Genomic DNA, 20,888 nt, shown 5'->3' on the forward strand with positions numbered 1-20,888 from the left:
AGAAAGTACGTTTTCTAATGTATAAATATATTTGTACTAGTTACTTTGGGAGTAGGTATAATATAAATCTTTATTTTATGAAATATAAAATATTCAATTATTCCTGGGTTGATTAACTCCATTTAAAAAGCAGAAATTTGTCACATTTCTCTAGCATTAGGAATTTATTTTGTATGCATTTCAACAATGTCCCAAATTTTCACTTAAGATATTATTGTCTCAATAAAACTTGTTAACATCAGCATTCTGCTATCCAAAGATGCTTGCCCATAGTTACTGAAAAGTAGACTTTCATAGAGCTATGCATAAATATTTAAGGAATATTTGACACGTTACCCTCAAAGAACTCAGAGAATGTTAGAGCTGAAAGAACATTTAGGAGGAAAGTAATTCCCTAAGTTATTAACTGAATGTTCTAGGTCAAAAGACACAGAATTTGAATTTGAACCAAATGTTTTGATTGCCAGTTTGTATATCTTTGTACCTTACACAATGGCTTTTCCTGTTTATTTTGGTTCTGTTCTTTCATTGCTGTGAAAAATACCTAATGCCCAAAATGAAGGAAGAAAAAGTTTATTTAGCTTACAGTTTTTTGGAGGTTTCAGTCCATACTCAGCTGGCTCCAAGGCAGGATAGTATGGAACAATGGCAACAATTCATGGGAACAGCAGCTGCCAAAGGTGACAAGAGCCAAAATGGGCAAAAGGGAGGAGCAAAACACTTTCCCTCTTTTATATTGTATGCAAATCCCACCCCAGGACAGGTGCAATACCCATACACCAATCCCCGTGCAGGACAATGAACCAATCACAAATGTTAGATTCAGTAGCAAAACTACCCCCCCCTACACACACTCAAACACATACGCCATGATCGAAAGAGGCTTTGCAGGGACACTCAGACAGAAAACCATAACATTCCACCCTTGGCCCCTCAAAGACTCATGAACATCCTTTATGCAAGAGAAAGTTAGTTCATCCTTCAGAATTACCAAAGACCTAACAGTTTTGGCATTGTTGAAAGTCCACGTCCCAGGTTTCTTCTAAGGTGTAATGCACACTCTTAGCTATGAGCCCCTGTATGAATGAAAAGTTAAATGCTGTCAACATTCAATGATACAAGATAAACATTACAATTCCAAAGAGTATAAACAGTGGAATAAAAAGGAATGGGACCAAAGGAAGTTCAAAAACCCAGCAGGGCAAACAGTAAGTCTTGAAGCTCCACATAGAACATCTGAAGCAATCTGTGGCAAACTGTGAGCTCAAAGGGCTTGTATGGCTCTGCCCCTAAAGCACTTCTAGTGGTTGTAGTTCCCATGGATTCTTTCTTGGGTCCACTTTGCTCATTTCTTTTAGGTTTCCTCAGATGATCCACGTTCCTGGTTTCTCCAAACTTCTAGGGTCTTCACTGCATCTTTGGCTTTACCCTCACAGCTTCACACATTGCTCTCAAGAATACACTGCCTGACCTCCCAGAACTTCCTCGGAAATCTAGGAGTAAGCCTTTTTAACCTCAGAATTCTTGCAATCTGTGTGCAACCTAAAAATAGTGCCACATGGATAATGCCAAAATGTGGTACCAGTTGGAGCAGTAGCCAGCTTTTCCTCTTTCTTGGTTGTGGGTGTCCAGTGCCTAGATTGTTGAGCACTCTAAATCCAATTACAAGGAACAAATCCTCTATGCTGCCACCATTCTGGAACATGGTGTAGCCATTGCCACTCTAGAATATAGTGTTGCTTCTGCCATTCTGAAACATGGTGATCAGTGGCTTTCTCTTCAAAGCAAAGTCTTTCACCTCTGCAGTTTTGAAGATGCAAAGGATGGGGACATGCCACTTCTCATGATGCCCCCAGGCCACCTTTTCTATTCTTCTGTTCTCTCTTGGTAATTGAGATCTCAATTCTCTCTTTATAGTCCACAGCTTTACTGGAGCCTTCTTTCTGGCCAAACTAACAACATTTTATATCATCCTGCTGGGCTCTTCACTCTTGATTGGCAACATAAATCTGACTAAAAGCCACCAACAATAGCCATGCTACTGCCTCAAAATTTGATTGCCCCAAATCCCTCCCACCAGATCAACTAGTCCAACACCTTTAATCCAAGTCTCAGGCAAAATGTCTGGGCACAAGAAAAATGCAAACAAGCTTTCTGCATAGCCATAACATACATCATCTTAAGTCCAACAGCCAATGCAGTCCTTCTTCCCAGCACAAACCTCCTGATCCTGGTCTTTTACTGGTTTTCTGGTCTTCTGAGCTCTGACCCCAATCTCTCATACAGAAGAGCCTAAGCCATTCCAAGGCTTCCCTTTCAGACAATATCTTCTAACATGTCCAAACTCTTCCAAGAAGACATTTCCAAAGCCTCTTCAAGCACATGGTCAGGTTTAGTCACAAGAATGACCCTACTCCACTGGTATCAATTCTGGTTTTGGTTACTTTTCTCTCATTGCTGAGATAAAATACCTTATGCTCAAAATAAAGAAAGGAAAATTTTATTTAGCTTACATTGCTGAGATAAAATACCTTATGCTCAAAATAAAGAAAGGAAAATTTTATTTAGCTTACAGTTTTTGAGCTGGCCCCAAGGTAAGGTGGCATGGCCCAGGGGCAGTTGTTCATGGTAAAGCAAAAAAGACCAAAAGGGAGGAGCAAGTCACTTTCCCATCTTTATGTTGCATGCAAGCTATACACCCCAGGTCAGGGGCAACAGCCACACCACCAATCCCAGCACTGGACAATGAACTAATCACAAATGCTAGATTCAGCCACCTTGGAGGGCCCATGACCACATGAATCCTTTGGGGGGCATATAAACACAAATCATAACACTGCTGGAAGTGCAAAGAGCATTGCTTAAAAAGAAAAAGAAAAAAAAATACCTAAAATCCATTTTCAAGGAGTTTGGTAGTGTAATCCAAATAGGTGTTAGAGGTCAAATGTTCCAGTCTTTTCTTGCTTTTAATATGTTCCTGTGAGTAGAATGCCAGCTATGGAACCCAAACTGTTGTATCCACAGAGAGAGAGAGAGACAGACAGACAGACAGACAGAAATAGACAGAAAAACAGAGAGGAAAGGAAAAAGGAGGAGAGAGAGAATTAAAGGGGAAAGGAGGAGACTACTATCTCACTAATTCTCATCCCTCCATTTTAGATTAACCAACAGCAAGCAATCAGTTGCTTCTTTTAAAGATCTGCTTGCAGAAGAAGAAAGATTTGGGGAGACATTAATCAGAAATATAGAGGGGAAAATTGTGCTTAGAAACCTCTAAATGGAAGGAAAAGTCTTGGTGAAGTGAGCAATGTGACTCCTTTCCACAAGTCTCAGCACAGTCACTGTGGTTATCCTTTTAGAGGACACTGGCTATACTCAGAGCACGCCACGGCTCCTGGTAAAGGAGCTCAGTAAGATCTGGGAAGAGATTTGTTTAAAAACTTGTTTCTAATTAAAAGTCACAGAAAAAGCAATTTTCCTAAAATATCTCTTTCCTAAAATATATTGCTGAGCATATATAAAGAAACACTTAAATTGTAATAATAACAATGTGGAAATAAATGCCAATGAAGTAATTATTTTTTTAAAATCTGCATTACCTCAAGAGTTGAGATTAATTTTTTCTCAATCATTATCTTTTTTTATGGCAGGCAGATGTTGGGGTTATGGTACTAGTGAACTTTGGGCGCTTTTCATTCACAGATTAGGATCTGCTTTTTAATAAATGGAAAAGCAAAGGTCTAACCTTCTGGCAGCAGATTGGCTTTCTAATTATCTTAGTAATAGCTCTAAATTATTATTCAATGTAGGTCTGCTTCCCACTGTTAATGGGTCATGATTTCCCTTAGGATCTATACTTTTTTCCCTGTTTTAGTAAATGACTTGCCATCTGCAGATAATTCTAGTTCATTGTCTAACTTTTTGCAATAATATTGTTATGCTCAGAAAGATACTATTATGTTTCAAAAGGTCTGAAATTGAACAAGGAGACAGATCAGCCAATATCTTTGTAAGATTCATTGTTATAAATGTCCTAAAATTCTAACTAACATTGATAATTTCATATCATATCATCTTATGTTTTCTTTGTGATTTTACTGTCACATGTATGTATGCAATGTCTCCATTGGACTTTTTAAAAATTTCTTATAATAAGGCAATTACATAAAAGAATCTCATTGAAAAGGCACTGCATTTGAGAGGCTAGATCAGTGATCAGTTTTAAATGGAAGTAAAAATATTTTGTCTTCTTGAAGTATCGAGAGCCTTTAAGAAGTTATCACTATGACCTGATACATTATTTCTAATTTTCTGATATTGCCTTAGGGAAATAATGCTTGATTTTAACCAAGATGCATAAATATGGTAATTAGAAAAATTAGACTAACAAAAATGAAAAATATAAATATTTATAATTATGGAAATTGTTGTATAAGTAATGACATTACTGCAAAATGGAATAATAGGAAGAAATAAAGAAACATTTAAAAACATCTAACAAAATGCAGGTCAGAGGATATGGCTGGGTGGCACAGCACCTGCCTGGTAAGCATTGAGGTCATGAGTTCAATTCCCAGTACAAAAAAAAAAAAAAAAAAAAAAAAAGATATAAGCTATAAAATACAAAATAATGTAAAAATATGTTAAATCTTATAAAATTTTAACAATATATTTTAAAGCATGTAGAGATTCAATTATCTTAAAACTTACGTGAGCATATACTACATATGTATGTATCTATTACTATATAGTATGAAAGTTCTAATAATTAACAAGAAATGTTTTGGCTGAGGAAAGGAGGATGTCCCTTCATTTTCTGTAGCTTCATTTTCAATGATTTTCATGATCACACAGCAAAAATATTGAATTAAAAATTGCAGAAATAAACATATATTCTTAATTTTAAACTGCATGTCATTCTGAGTTGCGAGATGATAATTTGTGTCACCCAACTCTGTCTCACTCCATTTTGCCTGTGAAGTGAACTGTACCTTTTTGCAAGCTGTGGATCCTCTGTACAATACCTGCCCAATGTCCATTATCACTTAGGACCCCTCTCAGTTATCTGATCAGCAGTCAGGTATCATGGTGCTTGTGTTCAAATAGTCTTTATTTTACTTACTAAATCCAAAAGTAGTGATGATGAAATTTCAATATGCAAAAAAACAATGACTTTCACTTCACAAAAGAAAAAAATTGTACGGAGACATATTTCTTGTAGGTATGCAAAGGGGATACTGTGTAACTGAGTAATAAAGGATTTCTCCTTTCAAAATATGGAGTGCTTGTGGCAAGCCAATGAATCTTCAGAAAACTCCTAGAAAAGCAATTAACAATAATAATACAGCCAAAATATTTCTTTATAGTGCATATATAAAAAAAGGAAAAATCAAAGAATAAAAGAACTTGAAATAAAATGATATTTAAAACATGAAGATTACCTTAGGAATGAAATCATAAGCATAACAGCAGAAATAAGTACAACAAAACAATGGACAATAAGAAAAAATTAATCAAGAGTTAACTCCTGAAAAATGATAATAAAAGTCCATAAAACCCCGCTAGACTTATTACTTTAAAAAGGACATACAAAAACCAGTTATCAGAAATGAAAATTTTTACTATACTTTCTATAAGAATTAAATAATTATTCCTGTAAATCAAAAATTTTATGTAATATATTTAAAAATTTAGATAAAGGGAACAAAGTAACTGAAAACACATCACAAGTGACACAAAAAGAAAATATTTTAGTTTTATATCTAGCAAAGAAATAAAATTTCTAAATTATAGAGAGTAATAATGGCAAGTCCGTTTCATGAAGATGCTTACGAGCCCAGGTGGCATTACTCAAAACTCAGAACAAACACTTAAGTAATAATACCAAATCTTACACATATTCTTGTAAAGAAAGAGTAAGTTAATGTCTTCAACACAACTCATTTTATGTCAACATCAAAGTTCAGCAAAAATATAAATTTCTGACAATTTTTCATTAACATTAGCAAGTTAACACTTGTAAGAAAATCCATAAATACCTGGGGAGAATAATAAATCATAATTTCTGATTTTTCAGATATATAAAGTGTCTCAACATGGAAAGTCAAACATCAAGGACAGTATCTTTGAGATTAAGAATGAGACGATGATATTCACTTTAACCTCCTCCTTTCAAATGTATAATTAAACTATAATGAGCAGAAAAAATGGGAAACAAAAGATCCTGATTATAAGGAAGGACAACAATGAGGATCACTTTCAGGTGATATGTTTATATAGACTGAAAATCAAAAGGATGAGTGACTACTGAAAATGAGGTCAAATGTCAAAAGGGGTACAGAAGGTCTGTAGTTAAGTCAATTTTATTCATCTATATCTCAAAATAAATAGAAAATAAAAGTTTGAAAACAATCTTAAAATAATTTGAAAATATAAAATAAATCTCATAAGAAAAAAATGTGTAAGACATCTATCCTAAAAATAGTAGAAATAAGCTGAAGATATTGGAGAACATTTATAATCCCAGCATGGGGAGGCTGAGGCAGGAGGATAACTGAGTGTTCCAGGCCATCTTGGGCTACAAAGTGACTTCAGGGCCAGCCTGAACTGCATAGCCAAGTCCTGTCTCAAAAAGACAAAAAAAGTAGAAATTATTAATAGAAAGTAACAAGATTGAAATAGAGAAATATATCATTCTTAAATTGAAAGACCCAATGCAAGATACCACTTTTTCCCAATGAATCTTCAGAAAACTCCTAGAAAAGCAATTGACAATAATAATACAGCCAAAATATTTCCTTATAGTGCATATATAAAAAAAGGAAAAATCAAAGAATAAAAGAACTTGAAATAAAATGATATTTTGATCCATAGGTTAATTAAATTTCAGCAGTCCATGAAGTGGCATGTTAATAATAAGATAATGTCAAAATGGAAATATCCAACTTAATATTGAAGAAAAATAAACCAAGTTAGAAGATTTTCACTGTTAGTAGGATTTATTACAACCTAGGTAGATAAGGCAATGTGGTACTGTAGCAAATGTGGCCTCCAGAACTGGTTAGCAAGACCAGAAACCTTTTTACACATTCACAGAGGTTAGACTGTGACCAAGATGACACTGCAGTGCATTAGGAAAGGGTGCCTTTCTTGCTAAGTGACAGAGTCAACTGGATAAAGTACGGATGCGTCATATTTCACTCACCACATATAAAAGCACTTCCATTTTGATTATTGGTTTGTGATAAGTAAAAGCAAAGTTTAGAGAAAAATCACGAAATTTTACCTGCCCTTGGAAAAAGCAAATGTTTCCTAAATAGAACACAAAAGCACTAACAAGAGGAGGCATGTAGTGAACCAGACTACGTGAAAGATTGTCTGTGCATTAAAAGACTATTAGTGGTGTAAAAGTTTACACCATACATAATACGTACATCTGACAAAGGACTTTTATAGAATATTCCTAAACTTCAAGAGGAATGGAGTAAATGAACAAATGGCAATGAATATTATAAGCAAAAGATATCATTTCTAAAAGGCATTTTCTAAAAGAAAGTATCACAATGGCCAAAAAACCTCTATATCACTGTATTCCTCAGTCATTGGAGAAAGTTAAATTAAAAATAAAATCAAGCACCATGATAAACCCCAATGAATGAATAAAGTAAAGGTTGACAAATATTGGTATATAGAACATCTCATTTATAGCTAGTATTACTATAACTGATATCAGCACACTGGAAACCTGAGCAGACCGTCAGTCTCCCAAGTCTGAACTAGGTATGCCCAGGATTGGGCAATTCTACTCCAGTGAAACTTAATAGAAATGTATACAGATGTTCGCCAAAATATGTGAAGCACGTATCATAATAGGCAAAACTAGAAACTATCTGAACACTCATCAAAAAAATGGAAAGAAAAAATACATGTGACATATTTTTAACTTATTACTGTCTGCCAATTAGAGTGACCTATAACTACTTCAAAAATCACATTAATTTTGAGTGAAAAAGTAAGACACAAAGTTTTAGTATAACTTCATGACCTATCTCTATATGAGTTAAATGGAATCAAAACTAATTTGCAGTGTTGAAATTTAAAGAGCAGTTATATTTAGGAAAGGAGTATGACTCAGGGATTTCAGATATATGTTAATGTTATTTTTCACAACCTTGGATCTAGGTATCTGTATGTATTGTGAAATCTATAGTGCTCAATATTTTAAATTTTCACTTTCTGTATGTACATTATTCTTCAGTAAATACTCATCTTTAGAGTAAGAAAATATGCTTATTTTGCACTTTTATTAGACAGATTAAATGAAACCATTATGAAAAAGATTCTCATAGTCTATAAAAATGTGGCCACATGATTATTGTTGCACAGGAAGTGTGATTACACGGCCATGAATGTGAGGGTTTATAATATGAATTTATAATATGAATGTTTATAATATGAATTCCCAATAAAATATCACCTTGTACTTCCCTGACCTATTTTCAAATTTTCTTTTTTGGCTGTGTTTAGAGAACAGCTTGATTCCTGCTAAAACTATGTTCCTAGCTTTGTGACTGCCAAGAAAGTCTTTTTAATATGTTGCCCACAAATTCACTTTCAGAAGAATAGTTTCAGGAGGAAAGATGAGCTAAGTATTCTTGTAATATTTAGGATCACTACTGTTACGGATTAAGAACTGGTGGTCAACTTAATGCCAGCTGAATTAAATCAGCAGGGCGCTGAGTGTAGATGTTCCACCTGAGGAAAGTTGCCAGCATAGAGATGTGCAGAAGGAGGTGCGTGGAGGCATGGAAGCATTAAGGGTTCTCCTACGAGTTGCTGTTTGAGCTGTTGGTTCTTTCCTGGAGAAGCTCTGGTCCTCACATGAGCATTGCTTCCTGGCTCCGGAGAGGAAGATGAGTGCCACTTGGTCTCCAGGATGAACTCGTCACGGCTGTGGTGCCTTTCAGGACAGCCCTGGTCTTTGTTGTGAATGTGACTTCTTGGCTCCGGTGTGGAACCCTCAACCTATAGGCACAGCTCCTTTACTCCACTAGCATAGACTTTCTGACTTCCACCACTGACCTTTGGGCCTTCCCAGCACAGATCCATAAAAGAGACTGGTGTGAGTCCTTCTTGTGGGCTCTGGACATCCAGTTGGACTCGTGGGAGGCATTGTCATGAGCTCTGGGTCTTCATATGGGACTCATGCAGGACATTGCTGTGGGATTCAGGCACATGGCTAAATATTCTATGTCTTTAGTGTTGTGGAGAGATTTATTGCATTTCTTTGTTAACTCTTGGTAATCATCATAAAAATAATATAAACTCTATGTCCTGGTTTCAATTGTTCTCTGCACAACCCCTGACTGTAATAACTACCTACAGTGGTTCTCCGGTTTCGTCATACTCTCAGGACAAATACAATTCTCAAATGATAAATAACAGAAGACTTGCCTGAAAATGTGTGGGCAGCCGTATAATCAGTAAAACCCAAAGGTTTGCCCTGTAAGTCTTTGTTTAGAAAGGACTATAAAAGGTTAAAGTAGTAGTTAACAGCTGGGCATTGGAAGTAGAATAAATAAAGCCAAATTCTCACTTTACCAGTTACCAGATGTACACACTAAACAAGTTTTGTTTTTTTTAACTTTCTTATAAACCTCTTCAATAAAATAAAGGTAATAATAGACATTTATTACATTAAATAAGGAGCACCTGTAACGTGCTTAGAAAAGTATGTGGAACAGACCAAGTATTTAAAAATTGTTACCTAGCACATCTATGGAGTTGCGGTCCCTTTCTTTCTTGAGACTGAGTCATCTTTAACTTGTTTTGCAATAATTTCTGTGCTTCTCCCTCTTAAGTTTGTGAAAGGAAATAGCATGAAAGAGTAGTGTATGTAGGCAGCTTTAAAGTTCTCTTGTATCCTCATTCCTCTTGCTTGAAACCAATCATGTGGACTCACATAAGTAAAAGGAAGTTTAGGAAACGTAGTCTAACCGTGTCCAGGAAGAAAGGGGAAGTGAGTTGGAGAAAATGTAGCTTGTCCCCACTTTGTCTCTGTTGTTTCATACCTCCTGCCTTACCAAAAAATGACTGTCCTTTACAAATAATAATGGCTTTGTAGTAACTCAGATATAAAAATTGTACACAGCCAAAAATAAGCACTATATTTTAGAAGAAGATACAAGTTTATGTTCTCTTTATATTGGTAGGAAGAGGTGAATGGCAGCAGAAAAATGTTGTGTGTTGGAATATTTGGGGAATAGAGCAATGGGAGAGATAATTTTTTAAATTTTACCGTTGAGGGTCCATAATAAATATCTACAATTGAAAAATTCAAGGGATCCCTATATCACTTAGAAAGTAAAAGATAGACAATAGAAAGGATTGAAAAAGATTTTTTTTTTTTTTTTTTGCAAATGAGAAGGGGAACAAGAGTTGGATGAGAAAGGGAGAAGAAAGATGTGTTACATAGATGTACCCACTCCCCATGAGGAATGCACTCATCATGAGCCACAAATGTGTACTAAAAAATAAATGAGAAATGATGATTAAAGTAAATACCGTAAGGAACAGCTACAAAAAGTTGAAAGAAATTTTCTCAGCATAGTAAGAATAGAGAAGGATGGGTTAGGGTCCTTCTGTTTTACATTATAAAATTCCTCATCTTATTTGACCTTATCCATGTTCATGTGCTATTTTGATTAAAACAAAAATAGAATGGAAAACAAAAATAAAGAGAAAGCATAGGAGGAACTATATTAGGAAACCATGAGAAGCCATCAGAGTAAAATGTCAGTCCGGAGGAAACCTGGAGACAGCTGAGAAACAAAGTTTAAATTCTGGCAATTGTTAGAAAACAAGGAACTGTAGTATCAGAGCCGTGTGCCTAGTGAACAATGAGTGAGTCGGAGGAGGTATGTTTGTCTTTGAGGTATGGCCTCATTATTCAAGACGAAGGACTTTGCAGCTATGATACAAGCCCGTTACATGTTCTGTGGAATGGTTACTTGCGTGATGGTTAACTTTAGGTATCAACTTGCCTGTAGTAAAGAACACCTAAAATGGCTGGTATGAAGATGAAATAAGGTTTGTCTAAACAGTCACCATAATTAGGTGATAAAGCCTGGCTAAAAGCAGTGTCTATCCACAGTGAACTGTAAAATAGCTTGAAGAATAAATTGCAATTCAACCTAAGAATTTATCCTTTTAAGCAACATACTGAATCTGGATCAATCACAGCACTTGTGCTTCAGCCAATCACAGATTATTAACAGCTGAGCCAATGCCCATGTATGTCAATCACAGTTAATCAGTTGGCCATAAATGTAACCTGTGCTGGGATGGGGCATTGAGAACCATCTTTGGTTCATCTTTGATTGTGACCATTCGAGCACTATTTATAGCGGTGTCTTTGAGTTTCTGAAGGTGATCTGCTCCCGTCTCCATGGATTGAATCAGAATGATTTGAACTCGATCTGGGTGTGCACCATCCATTTTGCTGAGGAGCCAGATAGAATGAAATGGCAGAGGAATGGCAAATTTCCCAGGTGTTCTGCCACTGGTCAATATCAGGAAGGTTCACATGAGACTGTGGCAGCCTGAAGTAAAGAGGCGGCAGTTGTGTGAATGTCTCACATGCCTTTACTGTGTTAACAGCAAGGGGAATGATACTGCAAACATCCACTCTCCTTACATACAGTATTATACAAACCTGGGAAGTTACCAAAAGTTACATAACGAGAACACTTGTTTACACTGTCAGTTCACAAGTGCAAGCTCATAATACATGCCAACTCATGTACAAACAGAAGTCCTGAGTGGAAAGCCCCAGCTCAGCCATCTTGGGTACTCTGACCATACTCCGGCTCTCTTTTGGAGGAGAGTATTCCTGTCCTCTGTCCTTGGATATCAGAACTTCAGGCTGTCTGGTCTCTGATTCCAGAACTCACACCAGCAGCCCCTTGTCAGGCTTCTAGATTCAGATAGAAGATTATACCATGTGCTTTTCTGATTATGAGGCTTTTAGTCTCTGACTAAGCCACATCAGTGGTACCCCTGAACACCTTGCAGAAAGCCTTTCTGGCATCGTACCTTTCAGGGTTCATAAATTTTGAGCCAATTCCCTTAATAAACCTTCGTTCACATGTTTATTTTTATATATACCATAGTGTTTCTGACTCTCTGAGGCACTGTAACTGATAGGCACAAAACAAAAACAGAATCCAAGTTATCTCATCTACTCGGACAATTGAAATTCTGTATGGGATCATTATAGTGATTATTATTTTGACTTTTGTGAACTGGCTCAGATTGTGGTGTATGTAGTTGGCACTTCTCAACCTTGGCTGCTTTTAGAACATTAATCCTACCAGCAGGGAAATTAGAAAAATTCAATTTTTTTTCTGAACTTGAAGCTTTTATAATTGGGGAGAGAATACTCATTATATGAACATTTCGTCAGAAACATTATCAGTAGTAATGTATAATAATAGTAGTAAATAGTGTAGTTTTAAACGTATAGTAATATGTTTAAGATAGCTGTCAGAAGAAAAGGAAAATACTTTTAAAATTTTTAAAGAAATCAAATTTGGCACTTGAAGAAACTAAATAATTTTACCAAAGTCTTAATTCCCAGACAATTTGATGCCTAAAGCCATTTAATGATGTGGTCACTTCAGCAATTACCAAGGGTCAGATAGGGACAGAATCATGAGATCCCAAACAGCACATAAACCTGCAGCTTAAAGAGAAACAAAGAGTACAACCCAGCAGAGAGAAGCTCAGGTAAAATAAAGCAACCCAGCATAACTCATGAAGAATTAGTTTTATTCCCAGATTTCATCTGCACAGTGTGACGGACTTGGTCTCCAGATCCAAGCATGTGTGTGCCTAGAAGTAACTAATATTGATTCCAAACTGATTCACGGAGTCAGCCGGTGTAACCAGACAAAACTGGTGCAAATAATTAGTACATTTACACAAACAGTTTAGACAAGTTAGCACAGAACACCTTCATTGGAGTTTTGGTCTTAGCGTATAACTCATTAACTAAAATATTTCATGCCTACCTTAAATAAGAGTCAGCTTCTGGGTTCCAGACATCCTCAGGTATAAGCATGGAATTACCACAGTAGCCCACAACACAGAAATCTGGAGCATCAGTTCGTGTGTGTGTGTGTGTGTGTGTGTGTGTGTGTGTGTGTGTGTGGTGTTGTTGTTGTTATTGTTGTTTTGCTTAATTTGCTCTATGAATTTAGAATGTTACAATAATAAACTAAAAGAATTGTTTTCAAAATGTAATCAAAGACAGACCTCACAAAGGAAAGGAGATTGATTACATAAACTGAAAAGAAGCACTTCTTTAAATTGGGGAATATTTAAAAATGTCATGCTATGTTTTTCCTGCATAAAAATGTGTAACCAAAGAAGCAGCTGCTAAGAAAAAGATCAACAGACAGTGTTCCTAGAAAAAAGAAAATCTTGCTGGTGGAAAGATTTAATAATTTGCAGGACATGATATATCTAGAAAAAAAAAAAAAAAACAAGAACATGCTTGAGGAACTTGTGGAACAGAAGAATTGCCACAATTTTTACCTGTGGTAAATCACCCTGTTCTAAACAAGGATATGCAAAGCCTCATTTTTTCTTAATTTGAAGTGAATAATCACTTAATTGGAAAGATTAAAGACTAAGTAATAAAACAAAAGCTTTCAACCACAGAAGTCTGGAAAAACAGTGAAAGCAACAGCCTGAGACATGAGCTGAAATTTGGTACCTTCAAAGTCAACTTCTAGAAACACAGAATACTTGCTTTATCATTTTGAAAACACCTAGGGTAATAAATACTAAATGTTCATTGGTTTGTTTCTTTCAATCTTTGTTTTAATTATGTAATAGTTACCTATGACAGTTACACAGTAGTTGTTTCTAATGACAAAATTTTTATAACAACTGAAATTTTTGAGTGTTGATTTAGAGAGACACATTGTTCTACCTAGGTCCAGGCTGATTCTTTCATAATCTTTTGATTTCCATGGCTGAGAAGAGTACTCCAATTCCTGCAAAGGTAAGCATGTGTATTTCTTTTTGAAGAAAACAACATATAATATTCTTTGATCAGGAAAAGCTTAGTGATTAAAATGAAACAATGAGGTTTGGTTTTAAGTAACTGTGTTAGTGTTCTGTTGCTGCTTTGTAACAAACTACCAAATTCTTTAAAACTACAAAAACTTAGTATCTTATCAATTTATAGGTCACAAGTCTGACACAAGTCTCACAGAACTATACTCAGGTGTGACAGAGCTACATTCCTTGGGAGGTTTAGAGGATATCTGTTACCTCGCTTTTCCAGTTGCTAGATTTGGGCCTCGTTCCTTGACTCGGGCTCTCTCCCTTCAGCTTCAAGGCCAGCACGAGCAGGCTGAGCTACAGTCTGACTTATCTGACCCTTTCTTCTGCTTTCTTATTCTTATTCTGAATTTTAGGGGCCACCTGAAAACTCCAAGTGGTGTTCCTTACTTAAGGTTAATTGATTAGTGGCATTAACTACAAAAGGCTTAATTTGCTATTTGTTTTCCACGTAAAGTGAAATACTCACAAAATTGCAGGTCAATATTCTGCATTCAGAATAACTATTATCACTTCTATACTTTCAATGTGCAAAAATCTTGATACATTATTTGTTGTTTTCATTTTCATTTTTTTATTAGTATATGTTTATAATATATAAAGATTCCATTCCTTCTAGGGATCTGGTAAATGTAAATAACCCTTCTTAATTAATTTCCGTATCTTTTCCCTCCCATTTCTCTATCTTCTATCTCTTGGTCCCTTTGCCCTTTGCAAAAGATCTATCTTATTTCTTGTTATCTATCTTTTGTTTTGCTTTTGTTTATGTTTTGGATCTTTCACATAAAAGAAACCTTAAAATAGTTAAACTTGTATGTTCAATTAATTATGGTCTTAAAGTGCACCATTTTCCTACAAATGATTCAAGTTTACCCTTTTGCGACACAGTAGTACTCTATTGTATATAAATGCCACATTTTATTCTTCCATTGACTCACAATAGGTAAATCTTGGAAGCAGCTAACATTGATTTTAAACAAAATAAAATATCAAAATGTTTCTCTTATTTTTATTATCAGTCATTTATTTATAACCCAATTTACACAAGGGGGACTAATATAACATAATTATACTTGATGATAAAGGATTTCATTTAGTGACTCCTCAAGTATTTACTGGGTGTGATCTAGTAAGTAGATCTTATTGTAGGTACTGAGGATACAGCAGGAAGAAAAAGAAGTTTAAATGTTCATCACTGTGCATGTGAGTGAGTAGGAGAGAACAGTAACAACATATATAAGTGAACTACATAATGTATTAAGTAAATTTTGAAGGAGACAAAGGAAGTCTTGTGTGTGCATGTAGACCACTGGGTAAAAGAATAAGAGAGAATCCATTGGTCTTTTAGAGTAGGGGAGAGAGCCCTGAAGGGCATCTATCCTATAGAAAATGGTACAGATCTTACTTTGTTTAATGTGGAATCTGAGTAAATACATGCTGAATTGGGTATCTCATCAGCACAGCAAAGGTAAATGAAAAGACTTCCCATAAGGTATGGGATACATCATGCAGCAGAAACCAGCATCAGCAGGGTTAACAATGATGTGGTGCCTTAAAGCACAGTTATGGCCAGCAATCAGTGGCACTTGCAAGTGTTACTCTTCTAAAATGAGACAGAGACAACAGTAGTTGGAAAAGGGATACCCATTCCTACTCACCCAAATTCTATGTTCCATACTGGATTATTTTTCCTGCTACAAATTGAAAACCTTCCCTTGGCCTTGAATATGGTCTTTTAGTCTTGTTTTCTCTCTCTCTCTCTCTCTCTTTTTTTTTTTTTTTTTTTTAATATCGGTACCAGGAATCAAACTCAGGACTGCATGTTTGCAAGGCAGATGCTTATGTCGCTTAGCTAAATTCCTAGCCCTTGTTTTCTCTTTAATAGATCATTGGGAAGGTAACATTGTAGTTTAAAACTTAACCATGCAGGAAAAACATAGTGCCAGATCCTTTGTGTTAAGCAACCAGGAAAAGAAAAAGAAAAAAGAAAAAGAAAAAGGAAATATGTATTGCTATTAGAAAGGCTCTGAGAAAAGCAGATTGGGGCAGAATTTCATAAGCTCCAATTGATTTTGAGTTTCTTAGCTGCCAGAGAAAATAAAGAGACAAAAATTTTCAGGGAATGAAATGTTTTTGTGAAAAGGAATGCACTTTTTTGTGGTGTTCATGTTTTCTTAAGCTGATTATCTAGAACCTTTCGTGACACTTACTATAAGTTAGTAGAGTGATTTGTCTCATTATTTTAGAAAAAAATAATTAGATATTCTTGGCTTGGCCCAGCCTACTATATCTAATTTATTTTTTCTAAAAAGAAACCACATTGCTATATGAAAATTTAAAGCCAAAATGTTATCCAGTAACATGCAGTCACGGCCTGGATCCTTTAGGGAAAGTGGAAAAGTTGAGAGGTTTCAGGGAATCAAGCTTTTAGCATAACTAATAATATGGTATGTGTTATGCACTAACAAAAAGAGCTTCGTTATGTTTGTGTTATGTTTGCCAATGCTCAAGTTATATGACCAAATTACCTATAGCTCTGTCAAACTGTTCTGTATGTGCCATCTTCCTGGGTGACCTGATTGATATGTTAACCATTGCTACCCTCTGCAAAGGACAGATGTTATCCAAAATTAAGTGCTAAAATTAGTTGACAAAAGATTGTAAATTCCTGCAAGACCTCTCTGTCCTCTGCAAAGGGAAACAAAGTTCTTCCTCATTCCTTAGCAGATCAAGAATTTTCTCATTTCCTGATCCACGCCCATAAGCCATTCACTTTGTAAATGCTCTTTTTAAAAAAGTCTGTAAAAGTTTTAAGCCAGTTACACAGCTTTGCGAACTCTTAACTGCACTGTGTCCCTAGTACCAAGTAAAATAAATCAGTGCTGCTTTTTCTTCAAAAACATGTCTTGCCCATTTTTGGACACCAAATTGAGGGGCTCATTTTTGGGCTACAAGAGTATGCAATGATTGTAATAAAAATATATGACAAGTTCATATTTTTAAAGTGAGAAATAGATGAGATAAAATTAAAAGTACAAGGTTAGTTGAAGTAGGCAATAATTAAGATAGATGAAAGGTAGGCAACATAGGATTAGACAGAAACAATCTTTGGACCACAGTGTAAATCTGACACTTGTAAAAAGAGTGGAAAGAGAATGCAGTATTGAGCAAGAAGAGAAACCATTGTGATACAAATCTGGACAAGTCTTGGCAAGTCAAGTTGGAGACAATAAGTGTTGCCAATTAAGGAAGCCCTGCTGAGCTGTAGGAGCCTAGCCCTATTAATTCTGTCAGAGTCAGTTATTGGAGTCAGTTATCTCACAAGGAAAATCTTGGTTCCATCAGAAAACCTAAGCAACTCTTGAAGGTTTTTTACAGTCAGCTAAGCTAGTTAGAAATATTATAGGCAGTCAGACAGGGCTGGGCCCTCAAAGGAGCCAGAGTAAGTCCAGATACCTTGCAGCCTTGGAAGAGACAATCACCTCATGCTGTGGGCCAGAGGCAAGACAAGGCAAAGAAAATACACCCACATTTTAAAGATCCACAGTCTAAAATAGTTCGTTATTACCTGAGGAAGTCAAAAGTCTGCATCCTACCTCCCAACAGGAAGAGTCATGGCTGTTAAACATGTCTGCTTACTACTTGACTTGCTCTCCCATTTGTTCCTAATTTAATCAATTTTACCTGAGAAATTAGTCTTATTGGTTGACTACAGTTCTGTCCTACCTTGAAAATTCCCATTTTTCTCCACCTTGGACCCATCTCACTTCATGATTTTACTCTAGAAAAGTCTCTAGAAAAGACAGTCCATGGCAACCCGCTCAGGACCCCTTCTGTTTCTCTCAGACAAAAGCTTCCTTTCTCTCAATAAATACATTCTTGCTCTTAACCTCCACTGTTCCTAAAATTCATTCTTTGATTTTAGAGAACACAAACTCATAATGGACATAGGAGATTGAGAGTTTCATTCCTCTATATCAGTTTGAAAACCTGAAAGTATAGTTAATTAGCTTCCTTGTGGATAGACGGAATGTTCTTTCTTTAAGAGGTGATTGAAATGTTCTATGACTGATAGAAACTGTATATATAGTACATTGTGGACATTTTGAAATTCACTGGTATAGCACTCTCAACTCATAAATCTTTGGAGAGAAGTCACTATTTCCTGGCAAAAACAGCCAACAAATTCAAAGCAAATTGCAGTAATTTGCAGTCACAGTGTAGTTCCACAGCTTGGTTGCCACATCCTGAGTCTTGGCTATTCATGAAGTTGTGTTTTGTTTTTTGTTGTTTTTTATCTTTCTGAGACAGGGTTTCACTAAGAAGTTCAGGTTGGCCTTGAATTTACGTTGTAGCCCAGGATGGCCTCAAACTCACAGTGATCCTCCTACTTTTGCCTCTCAAGTGTTGAGATTATTGGCTTGAGCCATCATGGCCAGCCTGCATGGGGTTTTCTTATAGAGAGGATTTTCTATTTTATAGCTCTTTAAAATTTCAGTGGTACAAGCTGATAGGTTCAGGCTGGACATAAAGCCAGACAGAGCCAATAGGAAAAGGTGCTTACAGAACGTTGTACAATTACAAATAAAAAGTCAGTAATTAGATCTATGTTATTCTTTCAACTAGCTTTAAGTGTTTCTAGAGTGCATTTTACCTTATATCTTATAAAATCTCACTAAATAGATTTCTATTTTATTTTAAAAAAATATTTATTTACTTATTTTAAAACAAAGTTTCACTCTGCAGTTCAAGCTGGCTTTGAACTCACTAAATTATCCCAGGTTGGCCTCAAACTCGTGGCATTTCTCCTGCCCAGCTTTCCAAGTGTCAAGATTATAGACGCATGTCACCATGTCCAGCAAAATAGGCTTTTAGAATAAACTGATTTCTGAAGGAATATGAATTTTGATCATATTCAAAGATTAAATTTTATAGTTACTGATGAAAGTATGTCTAGTTTATTGGCTCAAATTATATCTATATATTAATATCAAGTGTTTTAATTCTTCTTTCATTGATATGTTACAAATGAGGTTGACTCCTTAACTGGTTAGCAAATCTCTAACAGTAATTATTGATTCCAAGTTTAAATAGTCTTATATATTTGTACTCAAAACTTATATCTTTTAAAACAAGCCTATACTCTTTCATGTTAAAAGATACTCAAAATTTATTAAAGTAACATGCACATTCATGTTTATAGCAGCACAATTCATAATAGCTAAATCTTGGAAGCACCCTTATGTCCATCAACAGATGAATGGATTAAAAACTGTGGTATTTATACACAATAAATTAGTACTTTTCCATAAAAAAATAAACCTGAGTCATTTGTAGAAAAGTGGATGCATCTTGAGATCATAATGTTAAGTGAAATGAAGGGGACCCACTAGCTTAAATATTGTATAGTTTTTCTTATATGAAAAACCTCAAATATAAATAAAGTACAAAATAAAAGATAGAAAATAAGAAATAGAGAGATTGATATTTTGTAAAAGGAAAAAAGATCAAAAGATAGGGAAAAGGGGTTGAAAAAAGGATTACAATGTGTTATGTATACATATCAACTTCCCAGGAGGAAAGAAAGCATTATGTACTGAAAATATATACTAATAAAAAATTGAATTTGAGAAAAATGTATTTAACATAACAGCACATTTTATTCTTTAAGGCATAGCCATTTCTGTCTTGATCTCATCAAATTCATAAGAAATAATCACTTTTTAAAAATTCCAGTATTATTTTCTTCCAGGACAAATAATCTTACACTCACTGATATTTTGTCTTATGTTAACAATAAAACAAAAATTAATGTGAACCAGACAGAAGACAGGTGAGATAACACCTAGTACTTGGTGACTTTATAAGTTAAGCACACAATCTGAAAACCTTTTATTTTGTGCAATATGTAAACAGTTAGATTTTAGTATGAATTATTTTTTTCACTCAGAACAAATCAGAATATCATTTGATTCATAAAATTATTTAAGTCATATGCATTTTGGAACTTTTGCTCTAATTGATACCAGTTCCTGATATAAGGCTAAATTTATAAAATATGCTGATAGAAAAAAGATGTGTTTTTAAATAGAAAAATGAAGAATATTATATCCTCTGGCTTAATAAAGATTGATTGCATGTTTTTTTCTTTTTTAGTAAAAGAACAACGTTTGCTCACCCTGTTTGGTAAGATCTTATACTAGATCTTTATATAGTTTTACTGCTATCACAACACTAAAACAGAAAAAGAAGATAACCCCAACTGAAAATTTGTCATTTAGAATATTAACTTTTCATTCATAAATATTTACTCATTTACTCACTCATGTAAAGCATTGTTCCCTGAAATCAAGATTCTATATGAACAAAATAAAGCTGCTACGTTTATATGAGCATGTACTGCAGTACCTTTGTGAGGGGCAGAGTCAAAAGAAAACAACAAGCAAATGGGAACAAACAACCCATTAATATAAAGCAAAGTAAAACAAGATTAATAGTGGACAAGGAATCATAGACAAATGGGAACATTGCCTGCAAATTACCCCTCCTGATTCCATCTCATGAAAAATAAATTAGTGAAGAAAAGCATAGCATTTGATTTCTCCTCAAATCATGTGTGTGTGTGTGTGTGTGTGTGTGTGTGTGTGTGTGTGTGTTGTTTCTTCCAGATAATAATAAAACAAAACTTGATTGTAACTTTTTCTAAGAATAATAACTGAACCAAATTAAGGTGTAGAAATTTTGTAATAGTGTTCAGT

Source organism: Cavia porcellus, unplaced genomic scaffold (assembly GCF_034190915.1).
Source record: "Cavia porcellus strain 051 isolate PalLab524CR breed Dunkin Hartley unplaced genomic scaffold, mCavPor4.1 scaffold_17, whole genome shotgun sequence".
Lineage (NCBI taxonomy): Eukaryota > Metazoa > Chordata > Mammalia > Rodentia > Caviidae > Cavia > Cavia porcellus.